This window comes from Dendrobates tinctorius, unplaced genomic scaffold, assembly GCF_039654945.1.
Source record: "Dendrobates tinctorius isolate UK_male_01 unplaced genomic scaffold, ASM3965494v1 ptg000083l, whole genome shotgun sequence".
NCBI lineage: Eukaryota > Metazoa > Chordata > Amphibia > Anura > Dendrobatidae > Dendrobates > Dendrobates tinctorius.
The window spans coordinates 25,324,330-25,338,483 of NW_027361751.1; positions in this window are offsets into that span (position 1 = coordinate 25,324,330).

The following is a 14,154-nucleotide window of genomic DNA, read 5'->3' on the forward strand; positions in this document are numbered from 1 at the left end:
AAGACCGCCCTGTGCAAAACACAGAAATATATGTGAATGAACAGGGGAAAAAAAAAAATTGCAAACACACAATATAATAATATATAATATAATAATAACACTAATATATAGAGGTATAAATAAATATCAAAAAGTGTGATTGAACCAATCTCCCAAGAAAAGGATGGCAGACCATCCGGTATAGATGAAAAAGATTTACTCAAAGGTGGATGGAAGATCCCACAGGATCAAAAAGATATGCAACATGAATGATGAAGCAATGATAAAATAATAAAAATAATAATAAATGGCAAAGTCTTTGTGGAAATAAAAATGCCTTTATTAAAATATTGGCACAACAATTAAGTGCATTAAAAATGTGTATATATATATATATATATATATATATATAATAATAAAAAAGAAGAAAATTAATGAAATATACAACCACATTAGCGATATATTTATGGATAATGGAACAACATACCATAACAAAAAAGGCTTAATTAATAATACAGGTAAAAAAATACATAATTGTAGTAACACAGAAATTGGATAAACGATTAAACGTGCCAAGAAGTGCAAAAGTGCAACTGTGCAAATAATACAAGTCGCCCTAAGGCGTGTGCAATTTAAGACAAAAAATATATATACCTGTAAGCCAATAACCGCTATGTGAGTGGTATAATAACGCGCCCCGACGCGCGTTTTGGAAATAAAATCTCCTTCGTCAGGGGGATAGATGCAGTGTAATATGGACAGACGGTTTATTTATAGAGGGATCAATTACATACAAAGTACCACAACAGCGCATGCGCCGCTACTAAAACCCGGAAGTTAAAGGTTAATCCATATCATGTGACTAAGTACTTCCGGGTGTTGTCATACGCCGTTGCCATGCAAACCGCTACTAAAACCCGGAAGTCAAGGGCTAATCCAAGTCATGTGATTAAGTACTTCCGGGTATTGTCAGACGCCGTTGCCATGCAAACCAACGACGTGATCAATGACAGATGCATATGGCTCAATGCTCGTGCAAAAAAGATATTGGCACACATATGACTAAACAATGGCATATTCAGTAACATACGCTGGTGGTATAATACTATAATAAGGAAAAACGCTGGTGGTATAATACTATAATGAGGGAAAACAAAGGCAGAGAACATGGCGGCGCATGCGCAGACGCAGCAACACGAAAACTGAATGGCGGCACGCGACCAAACGCCGCCACCATGCAAATCACCGGTGCCAAGACAGCGCACGCGCACAGTTCAATGCAAGTGACTTGTGAAAAATATATAACATAGCAAAATAATAATGCAAATGATGAAAAGAAAATGTGACAAAGAAATTTTTTTGATAGACACACATATAATAGTAATTCCATGAATAATCATGCAAATTACAACAGTGCATGAAAGTGAAATTATTAATGTATATGTATATATAAAAACACAATAATAATAGATAGCTCCAAAATATTAAGATAGTGGTAAAAACAACCACACACAAAAATAATAATAAATAAAAAAAAAAAAAAAAAAAATAATATGACAAATCTCCATTGCTTCCTCTGTCCAAAGGTAAAATAGATGTAGTGATCCTCATGAAGTCACATCCATAGTAACTATAAGAAAAATAAAAGTAAAATTGTTAAAATGCACAAAAAATTATTATAAAAATGGAATAAACGAAAGACTCTCATTAAGGCCAAGTGGAGACACAGTATCTAGTGTCCATATCCACTGTGTCTCAAGTTGCGCAAGCAATTTACTGACATTGCCCCCTCTATCACCCATACACACCATATCAATGCCAGTTACCTTCAATAATGAAGAATCACAGTTATGGTGTGTTTTAAAGTGTCTAGGAAGGGTTTTCATGTTGCATATCTTTTTGATCCTGTGGGATCTTCCATCCACCTTTGAGTAAATCTTTTTCCCCTAAGGAACTTATCTAGATGTGTGGTGAGAACTTTGAACCCCCAAGGGCTTCACAGAAGTTTATAACATAAAGCCGTACAATTAAAAAATCATATTTTTTCCACAAAAATGATCTTTTCACCCTCAATTCTTATTTTTCCAAGGGTAATAGGACCCTAAAAGTTATTGTGCAATTTGTCCTGAGTACGCTGATACCCCACATGTGGGGGCAAACCACTATTTGGGCGCATGGCAGAGCTCGGAAGGGAAGCAGCGCCATTTGACGTTTTTGGCTGGAATTGAGATCGGACACCATGTCGCGATTGGAAAACCCCTGATGTACCAAAACAGTGGAAACCCCCCACAAATGACACCATTTTGGAAACTAGACCCCCTAAGGAACTTATCTAGATGTGTGGTGAGAACTTTGAACCCCCAAGGGCTTCACAGAAGTTTATAACATAAAGCCGTACAATTAAAAAATCATATTTTTTCCACAAAAATGATCTTTTCACCCTCAATTCTTATTTTTCCAAGGGTAATTGGACCCTAAAAGTTATTGTGCAATTTGTCCTGAGTACGCTGATACCCCACATGTGGGGGTAAGCCACTATTTGGGCGCATGGCAGAGCTCGGAAGGGAAGCAGCGCCATTTGACGTTTTTGGCTGGAATTGAGATCGGACACCATGTCGCGATTGGAAAACCCCTGATGTACCTAAACAGTGGAAACCCCCCACAAATTACACCATTTTGTAAACTAGACCCCCCAAGGAACTTATCTAGATGTGTGGTGAGAACTTTGAACCCCCCAGTGCTTCACAGAAGTTTAAAACGCCCGGCGTGAAAATAAAAAATTTGTATTTTTTCCACAAACATGATTTTTAGTCACCATTTTTTTATTTTCCCAAGGGTACCAGGAGAAATTGGACCCCAAAAGTTGTTGTCCAATTTGTCCTGAGTATGCTGATACCCCATATGTGGGAGAAAACTACTGCATGGGCACACGTCGGGGCTCGGAAGGGAAGTAGTGATGTTTTGGAATGCAGACTTTGATGGAATGGTCTGCGGGTGTCATGTTGCCTTTGGAGAGCCCCTAATGTACCTAAACAGTGGAAACTCCCCACAAATGACCCCATTTTGAAAACTAGACCCCCTAAGGAACTTATCTAGATGTGAGGTGAGCACTTTGAACCCCCAAGGGCATCACAGAAGTTTATAATGCCCGGGCATGAAAATAAAAAAATCGTATTTTTTCCACAAACATGATCAATTAGTCCCCAATTTTTTCATTTTCCCAAGGGTAACAGGAGAAATTGGACCCCAAAAGTTGTTGTCCAATTTGTCATGAGTACGCTGACACCCCATATGTGGGAGAAAACTACTGTATGGACACACGTCGGGGCTCGGAAGGGAAGTAGTGACGTTTTGGAATGCAGACTTTGATGGAATGGTCTGCGGGTGTCATATGCGTTTGGAGAGCCCCTGATGTACCTAAACTATTGAAACTCCCCACAAGTGACCCCATTTTGGACACTAGACCCCCCACGGAACTTATCTAGATGTGTGGTGAGCACTTTGAACCCCCAAGTGCTTCACAGAATTTTATAACGCTCGGACGTGAAAATAAAAAAATCATTTTTTTCCACAAAAATGATATTTTTGCCCCATTTTTTTATTTTCCTAAGGGTAACAGGAGAAATGGACCCCAAAAATTGTTTTGCAATTTGTCCTGAGTAGGCTGATACCCTACATGTGGGGGTAAATCACTGTTTGGGCGCATGTCATAGCTTGGAAGGGAAGGAGCACCATTTAGCTTTTTCAACTCAGAATTGGCTGGAATTGAAATCAGACGCCATGTTGCATTTGGAGAGCCCCTGATGTGCCCAAACAGTGGAAACCCCCAATTCTATCTCCAACCCGAACCCCAACACACCCCTAACCCTAATCTCAGCCCTAACCCTAACCCTAGCCCTAACCCTGGCCCTAACCCTAGCCCTAACCCTAACCCTAACCCTACCCTAACCCTAACCGTAATGGAAAAATGGAAATAAATACATTTTTTTAATTTTATTATTTTTCCCTAACTAAGGGGGTGATAACGGGGGGTTTGATTTACTATTTATGGCGGTTTTTAGGTTTGGCGGCTGTCGCACGCTAAAAGACGCTTTTTATTGTAAAAATAGTTTTTGCATCACCACATATTGAGAGCTATAATTTTTCCGTATTTTGATCCACCGAGTCATGTGAGGTCTTATTTTTTGCGGGATGAGTTGACGTTTTTATTGGTACCATTTTCGGGCACGTGACTTTTTTGATCGCTTTTTATTCCGATTTTTGGGACGCAGAATGAACAAAAACCAGCGTTTCATGAATTTCTTTTGGGGGGGGTGCGTTTACACCGTTCCGCGTGCAGTAAAATTGATAAAGCGGTTTTATTCTTCGGGTCAGTACGGTTACAGCGATACCTCATTTAGGTCGTTTTTTTATGTTTTGTCGGTTTTATGCAATGAAAACTATTTTATATAAAAAATAATTATTTTTGCATCGCTTTATTCTGCGAGCTATAACTTTTTTATTTTTTCACTGATGATGCTGTGTGGTGGCTCGTTTTTTGCGGGATAAGATGACGTTTTCAGCGGTACCATGGATATTTATATGCGTCTTTTTGATCGCGCGTTATTACACTTTTTGTTTGGCGGTATGATAATAAATCATTATTTTTTGCTTCGTTTTTTATTTTTATTTTTTAAGGGGTTCGCTAAAGGGGTTAACTAATGGGACAGTTTTATAGGGCGGGTCGTTGCGGACCTAATATGTGTACTTTTATTGTTTTGTTTTTTGTTTTTTTTTCAAAAAATGGATTTATTTGGGGGAATATTTTTTTTTTTGTAATTTATTTGGCGATTTTTTTTAAATTATTTTAACACTTTATTTTTATTTTTTTTTACTTTATTAAATAGTCCCAGGTGGGACATCACTGTTCTGTGACAGATCGCTGATCTGTCACATCACAGATCACTGTGACAGATCAGCGACCTGTCACAGGCAGTGCACAAGGCTTCCTCATGCCTGCGCTTTGCAGGCACTGAGGAAGCCAGCTTCCTGCAGGCCCCCAAAGGCCCCCGTCGCCATCTTGGATTCAGGGGCCTGCAGGAAAGGAGCCCCCGGCAGCAGCGCTGCACATTGCGCTGCCGTGGGGGGCTCAGGGAAGCACGGAGGGAGCCCCCTCCCTGCCGATGCTTCCCTTTAACCCCCGGTACACCGCGATCATGTTTGATCGCGGTGTGCAAAGGGTTAACGTGTCGGGGGCAGTCTGTGACCGCCTCTGACACATTGTGCCGGGTGTCAGCTGTGATAATCAGCTGACACCCGGCCGCGATCAGTGGCGCTCACCACGTGGGCGCTGCTGATCGCGGTAGACGTACTATCCCGTCCATGGGCATAGGGTCCCGGGTCCCATGGACGGGATAGTACGTCGGATGTCAGGAAGGGGTTAATATCTTAGTGATAAATCCTTCACAGTTAATAAACAGCATGCACTTTGACAAGTGACACCATCCCTGAATTCTGTGTCTCTTCCGCTATCTCCTGCTGTCTTCAGACTACATAGCAAAAACCTGCTGACAGATTCCCTTTAAGTAAAAAAAATGTTGCTTCTGGAAATTTCTATATCCTTTAAGTGCAATTTTATTGTTGTGGTATTCCTCATTTACAAAGCAGTGAATTCTGATCACTCATCTGCGGCTTTGTTATCATTTTAATGCACACTGGGTAAAGAAAGCCTGCTTTCCAGCAGTGGTCAGACAATCTTGAAGAATTTGTTTGGTCTTAAATTCAACAAATATTTCCTTTTTTTATGATAATTCCTTTTGTATTATCAATTACACACCGCCACTCTGTAATCCAGGTGTTCTTGACAGATTTGAGACAAATAGCAAAGACTCTCCTCCAAAGAAGTTGTTTCCTCAGTGCTGATAGTTCATTCTCACCTTCCGCTGTTATAATAAGAAAGTGAAATATATTAAAGGTAATTAGTTTATAAGGTGTCATGTGGGTTTATGTTCATGTGTCCTTTTGCATACTATTCAACTCCAGGGTTTAAAAGGCGTCTGTCAGCACAGAATGACTGTTAAAACCAAGTTCAGGCGCTTGATGCACCCTTGCCACGGCCAAACAGTTAAACAGTTAAGTGCACCTTCCACCTACTTGTTTTCCATCTATCTCCACCCCATTCAACTGTCCTTGCTTGACTGACAGCTCTGGCTTTATAGAACCGGAAAAGGGTGGAGATAGATGTGTAAAGGTGGGTAAGAGGGCTAACACCCCCTCTGCAGACCCATCTTGTTGTTTTCTTTACAAATGGTATTTTATGGCATGTTTTAATCACCTGAAGGCTACAGTTCCTGTAAGTTAGGGGTGACAGGGTTAACTGTAGGGCCAGCCCATAGTTGGGAAGGAGTAATGGGGAATAGTGTGTGTGTTTATTTTAGTTAGTTTATAGAGAGCTGGAGAGGAAGAGGGGACACTATCAAAGAGTTCTACCACAACTGGGTGTGTGGAAGTAGCAGATCAGCAAGGGAGCAAGTTACAGTGGGGGCAGTTTCCTCTTAGCAGGCAAGTTGATGCACCGCAGGAAGATTTTAAGAAAGTCTCAGTGTTAGCCAGCCCTGGAGTCAGCCGTGAAGGAATATGGGATCAGTGAAGCTGGGGCAGTCCATAAGGTGGTAGCTAATGAGAGCTCCCTTTCACCATTCACACAAAGAACAGTTACGGCACAGGGAAACACATTGACCCATGTCTCCCTGTACCGGGAAGACGGAGACCCAAGCATAACCTGGTATGCATCTGTACTTTCTCTCACAAATTATGAGCTGCCGTCCGCAACTGCTCTGCGCAAACCTCTGTCATATAATGCAGAACAAAAAGACAAGCATTGTTCCTGGTACCCTTTATATGTATGTTCTAACTTCAGTAAACAAAACTTTATTTTTGCAAAGCCATCTATCTTTCTTGATCGGGAAGTTAAAGGGGTCCAAACTTTGCTAAAACATATCCTGAAGGTAATCCATGCAAAGAGAAGAGGTCGCACTCATCGAGATGGAAGTTTCACTGATTTATTGACATATCATGAACATGTCAAGTCGGGGGAGTGACATAAGGAGTGCTAGAAAGGCTGACAACGGCCGTTTCGCGCTGCTAGAGCAGCGCAAGCAGCGCGAAACGGCCGTTGTCAGCCTTTCTAGCACTCCTTATGTCACTCCCCCGACTTGACATGTTCATGATATGTCAATAAATCAGTGAAACTTCCATCTCGATGAGTCCGAGCAGCGCGAAACGGCCGTTGTCAGCCTTTCTAGCACTCCTTATGTCACTCCTCCGACTTGACATGTTCATGATATGTCAATAAATCAGTGAAACTTCCATCTCGATGAGTGCGACCTCTTCTCTTTGCATGGATTCCCAAGATTGACTGTTTCCAGGTCTGGCACCCTAGATTCCCAGCTGCTGGGCTTCTGTATGCCGCACATCATTTGAAGTCACACGGTAACAGCGGTGCCGTCCGCTTTTTATCTTGAGTTTTGTGATTTAATATCCTGAAGGTATCCGCAATAAAAATACAACCGATTGTACACACCTAGGGACCCGTATGTAAGGTGATTAGGGGCATGGAGTTAGATGTCGGCCAAATTTCCCCCTTAAAGAAGGAAAACAAGTAGATGGGAGTTGCACTTATATGTTTGGCCACACAAAGGGTGTACCATAATTCTACTGACCTGGATAATCATGTTGTCAGTTAATTTTTATGAAATATATCAAGGGATCTGCGCTCCACCAATATGGGTGCCACAAGGTAAAGTTCAGTCATTAATATAAGGAAAAAACCTTCGGCACAGGTAGATTCTTGCTGATAATTATATTAAATTCATTTAGATTGTCAGCGTGAGACAGAATTCAAGACCCAGCATTTCGGCCCTCGGGCCTTTATCAAGGTTGTCTATGCAAAACATAAATCATAAAAAGTTTTCATACAACAAGATAAAGATAATTCTGAATCAGTCTCATGACCCGGACCTGCGACACCCATCGGACCCAGACCGCACCAGACCGCCCCCGGTTGAGTATAATCTAACTTGTTTTTCTTATCGTTCAGGTTACATCGGAAGCTTATCTACAGCAGAATGCTGTAGATAAGCCCCTGATGGTGGTGCCGGCAGCTTATATGCAAAAAAAATAGGTGACAGATTCCCTTTAAAGTAGAGGAAGCATTACAGGAGCTAGATAAGTGTCACCAGAATACTCAAAGTCTCTCTATATCCGTATACTTACTAGCACAACAAACAGATATCTATAGATATAATTGCCTTAAATTGTCTGTCATCCACTTCTGTCTGGAAGTCTCCGAATCCCACAATTCACAGCACCGCACCGGAAGTACGCCGACCGCCATATTGGAATACCCAAGTGATGGGTATTCCAATATGGCACCCGCTGGTGGTACCAGGCCCTTCCACAGTGCCACCAGCGGGACACCGCTGGGACCCCCCCGCCACCGCCAGACCCCCCCGCCGCCGCCGCCGCTGCTGGACCCGCCACTGCCGCTGCCAGACCCCCCGCCGGACCCGCCGCTGCCTATCCACCCACCTCCGTGCAGTCACAGCCGGCAGGAAAGGCCGCGGCTTGCAGCCTGTGCTGGAGATGGGATGCGGGTGCCCTCTGGTGGCGCCGCACCCCATTTCCATCACAGGCAGAAAGCTGAGGTCTTTCCTGCCGGCTGCCCGCCGCCGTCGCTGAACCCCCCGCCGCCACCGCTGGACCCGCCGCTACTGGCCACACAGCCGGACCCCCACCGGACCTGCCGCTGCCTGCCCACCATGTACATACACACACACATATGTACACACACACATACGTACACACACGTACACACGTACTCACACACACGTACTCACATACACACACACGTACTCACATACACACATGTACTCACATACACACACACTCATATACACACACATGTACTCACATACACACGTACTCACATATACATACACACGTACTCACATACACACAAACACATGTACTCACATACAAACACACTCATATACACACACGTACTCACATACACACGTACTCACATATACACACACGTACTCACATACACACACACACATACTCACATACACACGTACTCACATATACACACACGTACTCACATACACACACACACGTACTCACATACACACGTACTCACATACACACACACACGTACTCACATACACACGTACTCACATATACACACACGTACTCACTTATACACACACGTACTCACATACACACACACACATACTCACATACATGTACTCACATCTCCAGCACAGGCCACAAGCCACCCTCTTTTCTGCCGGCTGTGACTGCACAGAGGTGGGTGGGCAGGCAGCTGTGGGACACACACACACATACTCACACACACTTGTACACACACACTTGTACACACACACACACTTCCCTCCCGATGCGATAGCATTGGACACATCTCTAGTAAAAGTATAAACTTGAACGCAATGAACTTGATTAATATCTTGACTATCACAATCTGTAATGTTAATCTTGGCTAACGCTTACTCTATTATCTGGTTTGCTGCTCTTCTAAAACCCATAGGATAATTTTTGAAATGAGTCAAGGACAACTAAAAGAAATACATTCACAATGACAACATAATAATAAAACCATAAACATAGTATTTTGCCAGACCACAAAACACACAAGACAATATCCAGTTTTGCAGCTTTGCATCTGTTCCTGTTCATATGTATATTGTTTGGATGCCCCAAGGGAAAGTCTGTACTTATTGACTATAGAAAAAAAAGGATAGATATGGTAAGTAGAACTGCGATAATAAATATGTTCATCTACATATAGTTATGATATTAAAGTAAATGGATATTTCGTTCGGTGCTCAAGGTGTAATAGTTACTGTTAAAAAAAAAGGGATACGGAGCCTGTTAGCCTAATAGACCCAATATAAGGTGGAGATACAGTATAAGTAGATTAGCGGGGGATATGCAATTACAGGCACAACCATGGTAAAGATTTGCAGAATTATGGTGTGTCAGCTGCTATTCCTTTGCCGTGTGCTCATTTACTAGCAACACCATAGGATACACAACATAGCAGAAAATGCAGGATACAGAAGCTGACATCCAAAGAATAGAAGATGTAGTCATGGTTCATCTATTGGTAAGACATTCAGGCTACCAAATTGGTATCTTCATCATGCCAAATATTTGACCTGATGACGATATAACTGCTCTGGACTGGTATCAGCAGAAACCTTTTCTATTTTTTTTGCTTAAGGTGTTTGAGACCACCACACTTCTCTGGTCTGCTGACCAGCTCTTCTGATTGGCTGTTTACCTGGACTCCTCTAGTGGCAAGATCAACTTGTCTGTCATAGTGACAGTGCTGCTACGTGCACTAAGCCCAGGATCTCTGCCAGTGCCACTGAGAAGACTATAGCAACCCGCAACCCCCAGACAGAATCCAAGAACCAAAGGTACATTTGTACCACCAAGGCAATAAAGGATCCCAATGGTGCAGCATAAAACAAGCTCATTTGGAACTAACTTTGGAGCCGTTCGTTAGCCACTGTTTTTTTATATAGGTTTACATTCAGAATTCTAAATTTCCTCTCTTGAGCCCAAGGAACCAAAGCTCAACATTGAAGGGTAGTCTTCTCAAAGAGATGGCCATTTAGAAATGTTTGCCACCCCCAATACTCAAGTTAAACCATTATGTTCATATAGGGGAGTGAGCCCCTATAATAATCAGACTTAAGGTACAGATTTTAATAATTTTGTTTTATTTAAAAACAGTTTTATTAGATTTGTAAATAAGTGGGCTTTAGTGCATCCTTGGCTTGGCCAGATGCTTGGTGCACCCTTACGTCCCCTCAATTACCTTCCTCCACCCTGCCCCTTGCAATTATTGACATTGCTCCAAGGAGCACTGTATTGAATCCTCAACCCCATGGTAATTTTTTTTTGGGGGGGACAGAAAAGTGCACTGAGCACTTGGCCTTGCCACGGGTGCACTGAAGACCACTCATTTACAAATCTGATAAAACTGTTTTTACATAAAACAAAATCATTAAAATTTGTACCACAAAATGGTTTGAGTATTGGGGGTGACAAACTTCCTTTAACGCCATGTAATAAAGAAGCCAATGTCCAGTCCATGTCAGATACTGTATAGGTTGGTCATGCTCATGGTGGGTGGGATTGCGTTTTTACCTACAAGACAGACATGCTACTTGCTATACACAGTTAAACACTTTATTGGATGTATCCATCCATCCATGTCTGGATTGAATTAGAGTGATGTTCCTGAGAGGTCTCTCCAATGATAGGACCCAGGGCTTATATTCAGCCAGCTGGCAGTTTAGACATTAGCAAATCAAAAATATGTGTTGGCTTTTGCTCACTTTCTTTTTTCTACCCAAATCATGTATAATAGTTAATATTACCTTGTCTCTATTTCCAAGGAAATTTGTCTTGCCAAATACTTGTCATCTCCATTAAATAGAAAATGAATGATTGGTTTAAATTAGTAATGTATCTAAGTAGGTGCTACAGATGCTAATCACTGCGAGAAAAAGATACTACCAAATGGTTAGATACTTTAGAGAGCGCGCCGAAGAGCAGTGTAAAAAGCAATAAAATATGATTTGTGCCTATGGATAAGAATACATAAAGAGTAAAAAAAAATGATAATAGACTATGCCCAGTATGATATATCATAATCTTTTCTTTTTCACTATTTGATTTGTATCCCATTTGTAATGTCTGCTCACAAGATTACTCTGTGTACAGACTCTCTGTAAACAAGACTAGAACGCTGCCAGGTGTCTCCCCTTGAAGAGATGAAATAGATGAATCTGGCCCAAGCGTTATTTGTGATCGGGTCATTTGAGTTTCTTTTTTATTGCTTATATTTATCGTGATGCAGTCCAGCCTTTTAGGCAGCCATTTAGACGAGGATTCTCTTTTATTGCATCTTCTCCGATGAATGTATATTGAGCTGGCATCCTCACAAAATGTAAATCAAAAAGTCTATAATTTATGAAACGTTATAGCAGGTTTTCCTGTCGAGGAGGGCCGACAAAGAGAAATGTTAAGGGGAAGAGTCTGTAGAAGTGATTAGAAATTCACGGGAAGGTTAATAATCCCAAAGATTATTTATAACCGGTAGAAACATGAAATGGTAATCAGAAGTGTCTGTCTAGGTCGTTAGAAGAGCATTCTGGGTAGTTCTCTTATGTGACACACAAAGGGACAAGACGTGTTTGGAATTTAAAAATATTTTCTCAATCTTTCTTCACTATAATTTAGAATCGTTCTAAGTACAATCCAAATAATAATAGCATTTACAAACGGGTTTCAGACAAAACTTAAGCTTTATTAGTTTTGTTATATCCATGCGCTTTAGCAATGACAATACTCTATTTTAGTATTCCTTCAAGAATGATCGTCAGTACCAAGTGCAGATGTTTGTATTGACAAGTCAGTATCTCAAGGTATGTGGCAGCAATGGGAGAGCAGCAGCTATAGCTGTATGCCTGTTATTATATGCCATTCCTGTGTTTATTGCACACTTCGCCACCCTAGTGATGGCTGTATAGAGTCAAGGGCCATCAGTGTGGGATGAATGGAGGTATCTGGTTCTGCATCCATCAAGGGGAAGAAAATAAAAGGGGTATATTTTGGTGCCAATAAGTAGTAGTGTTGGCATGTGAGCTAAAGAGAAAGGACAGTGTCAAACCCACTAAAAAAGGAATCAAAGAGGAGGCACCCACTGTGTGCGACAGGTGTGAAAAGGGTCGCACTGTGAGGAACTCAGAAATTGGGCAACTCAGAAATGATAGCAAGTCGCAAGTCTCTTTGTGATGAAAACTGTCACACTATAGCCACCATCCAAAATGACTAAGTTTGTACTGCGTTTGTGCTGCCCAATGCTTGATGGGGCAGTACCCCACTGTCTACTGCAACTTGTCCATCTTATACCACTCCTTCATTATATTAATTGGCAGGTGGCCCAAAGGTTTGATCCAAATCGATGGCCTAAAGTTAAAACTAGTCATCAGCGCTATAGTGTAGTAGCATCCTTTATTGATTGTAAGCTTAGCTCATCAAAGATCAATCTGCATGGGCAGCACAGTGGCTCAGTGGTTAGCACTACAGCCTTGCAGCGCTGGGGTCCTGGGTTCAAATCCCACCAAGGACAACATCTGCAACGAGTTGGTATGTTCTCCCCATGTTTGTGTGAGTTTCTTCCAAGTTCTCTGGTTTCCTCCCACATTCCAAAGGCATATTGATGGGAAATTTTGATTGTGAGTCCCAATGGGGACAGTGATGATAATGTATGTAAAGCGCCTGTGGAATATGATAGCGCTATATAAGCAAAGCATAATAATCAGTGGATACAAGGATGCTGTTTCTAAGGGAAGAGAGAAAGATGGTGGCTAGCACTAATTTCCCTATGGCAAAATTACATTGCAAGTGCTCTTCAGAAGAAGTCAATGTTAAGCTGGCCATACACATTAGATGGCTGTAAACTAAGAACTCGATTCACCCAGGTGTTTACGGCAGATTTTTGGTTTGAAACATCTTATATTTTCCATTAAATTTTGCAAAAAATTTTGAGGTGCACAATAATGTTCTGACATTTCATGGTTTTACACAAGTCCCTGCCAGCTGCGCCAAAGGGAACGGAGAATGGGCAGGCCAGGACATCATTAATGCCGCCCAGCAAATTCATCAAAATTTACGTGGCATAAATTTCAACAGAAATGTAAATTTCTATTGGTGGCAGATGCTAGTAGTAAGATTCATTGTGTTCATAAATTGGACAAATCTAACACCAACAGCCCCGTTCACTGAAGCTGGATGCAAAATGCAAGTCTTAATGAAGCAGACCATAAATTTCTTATCTCAGACACCAACATGTACAATACAGCCCATTTCATCTACAACTAATATAATGGGTTGTCCAGTGCCTACTGCTTCTGCTTTGAGAGTTGAGAGGCTTTGGTGCTATGCTTTTCAGGTCTTGGGCATGCCTGGCAGCTATTATGCACCTTTTCTATTAAATAGAATGGTACATAAGCACAATATCTGTCAGACTTGCAGGATACCTGCCGAATGCCGACACCTAGTAAGTAGTGATGAGCGAGTATACTGGTTGCTCAGGTT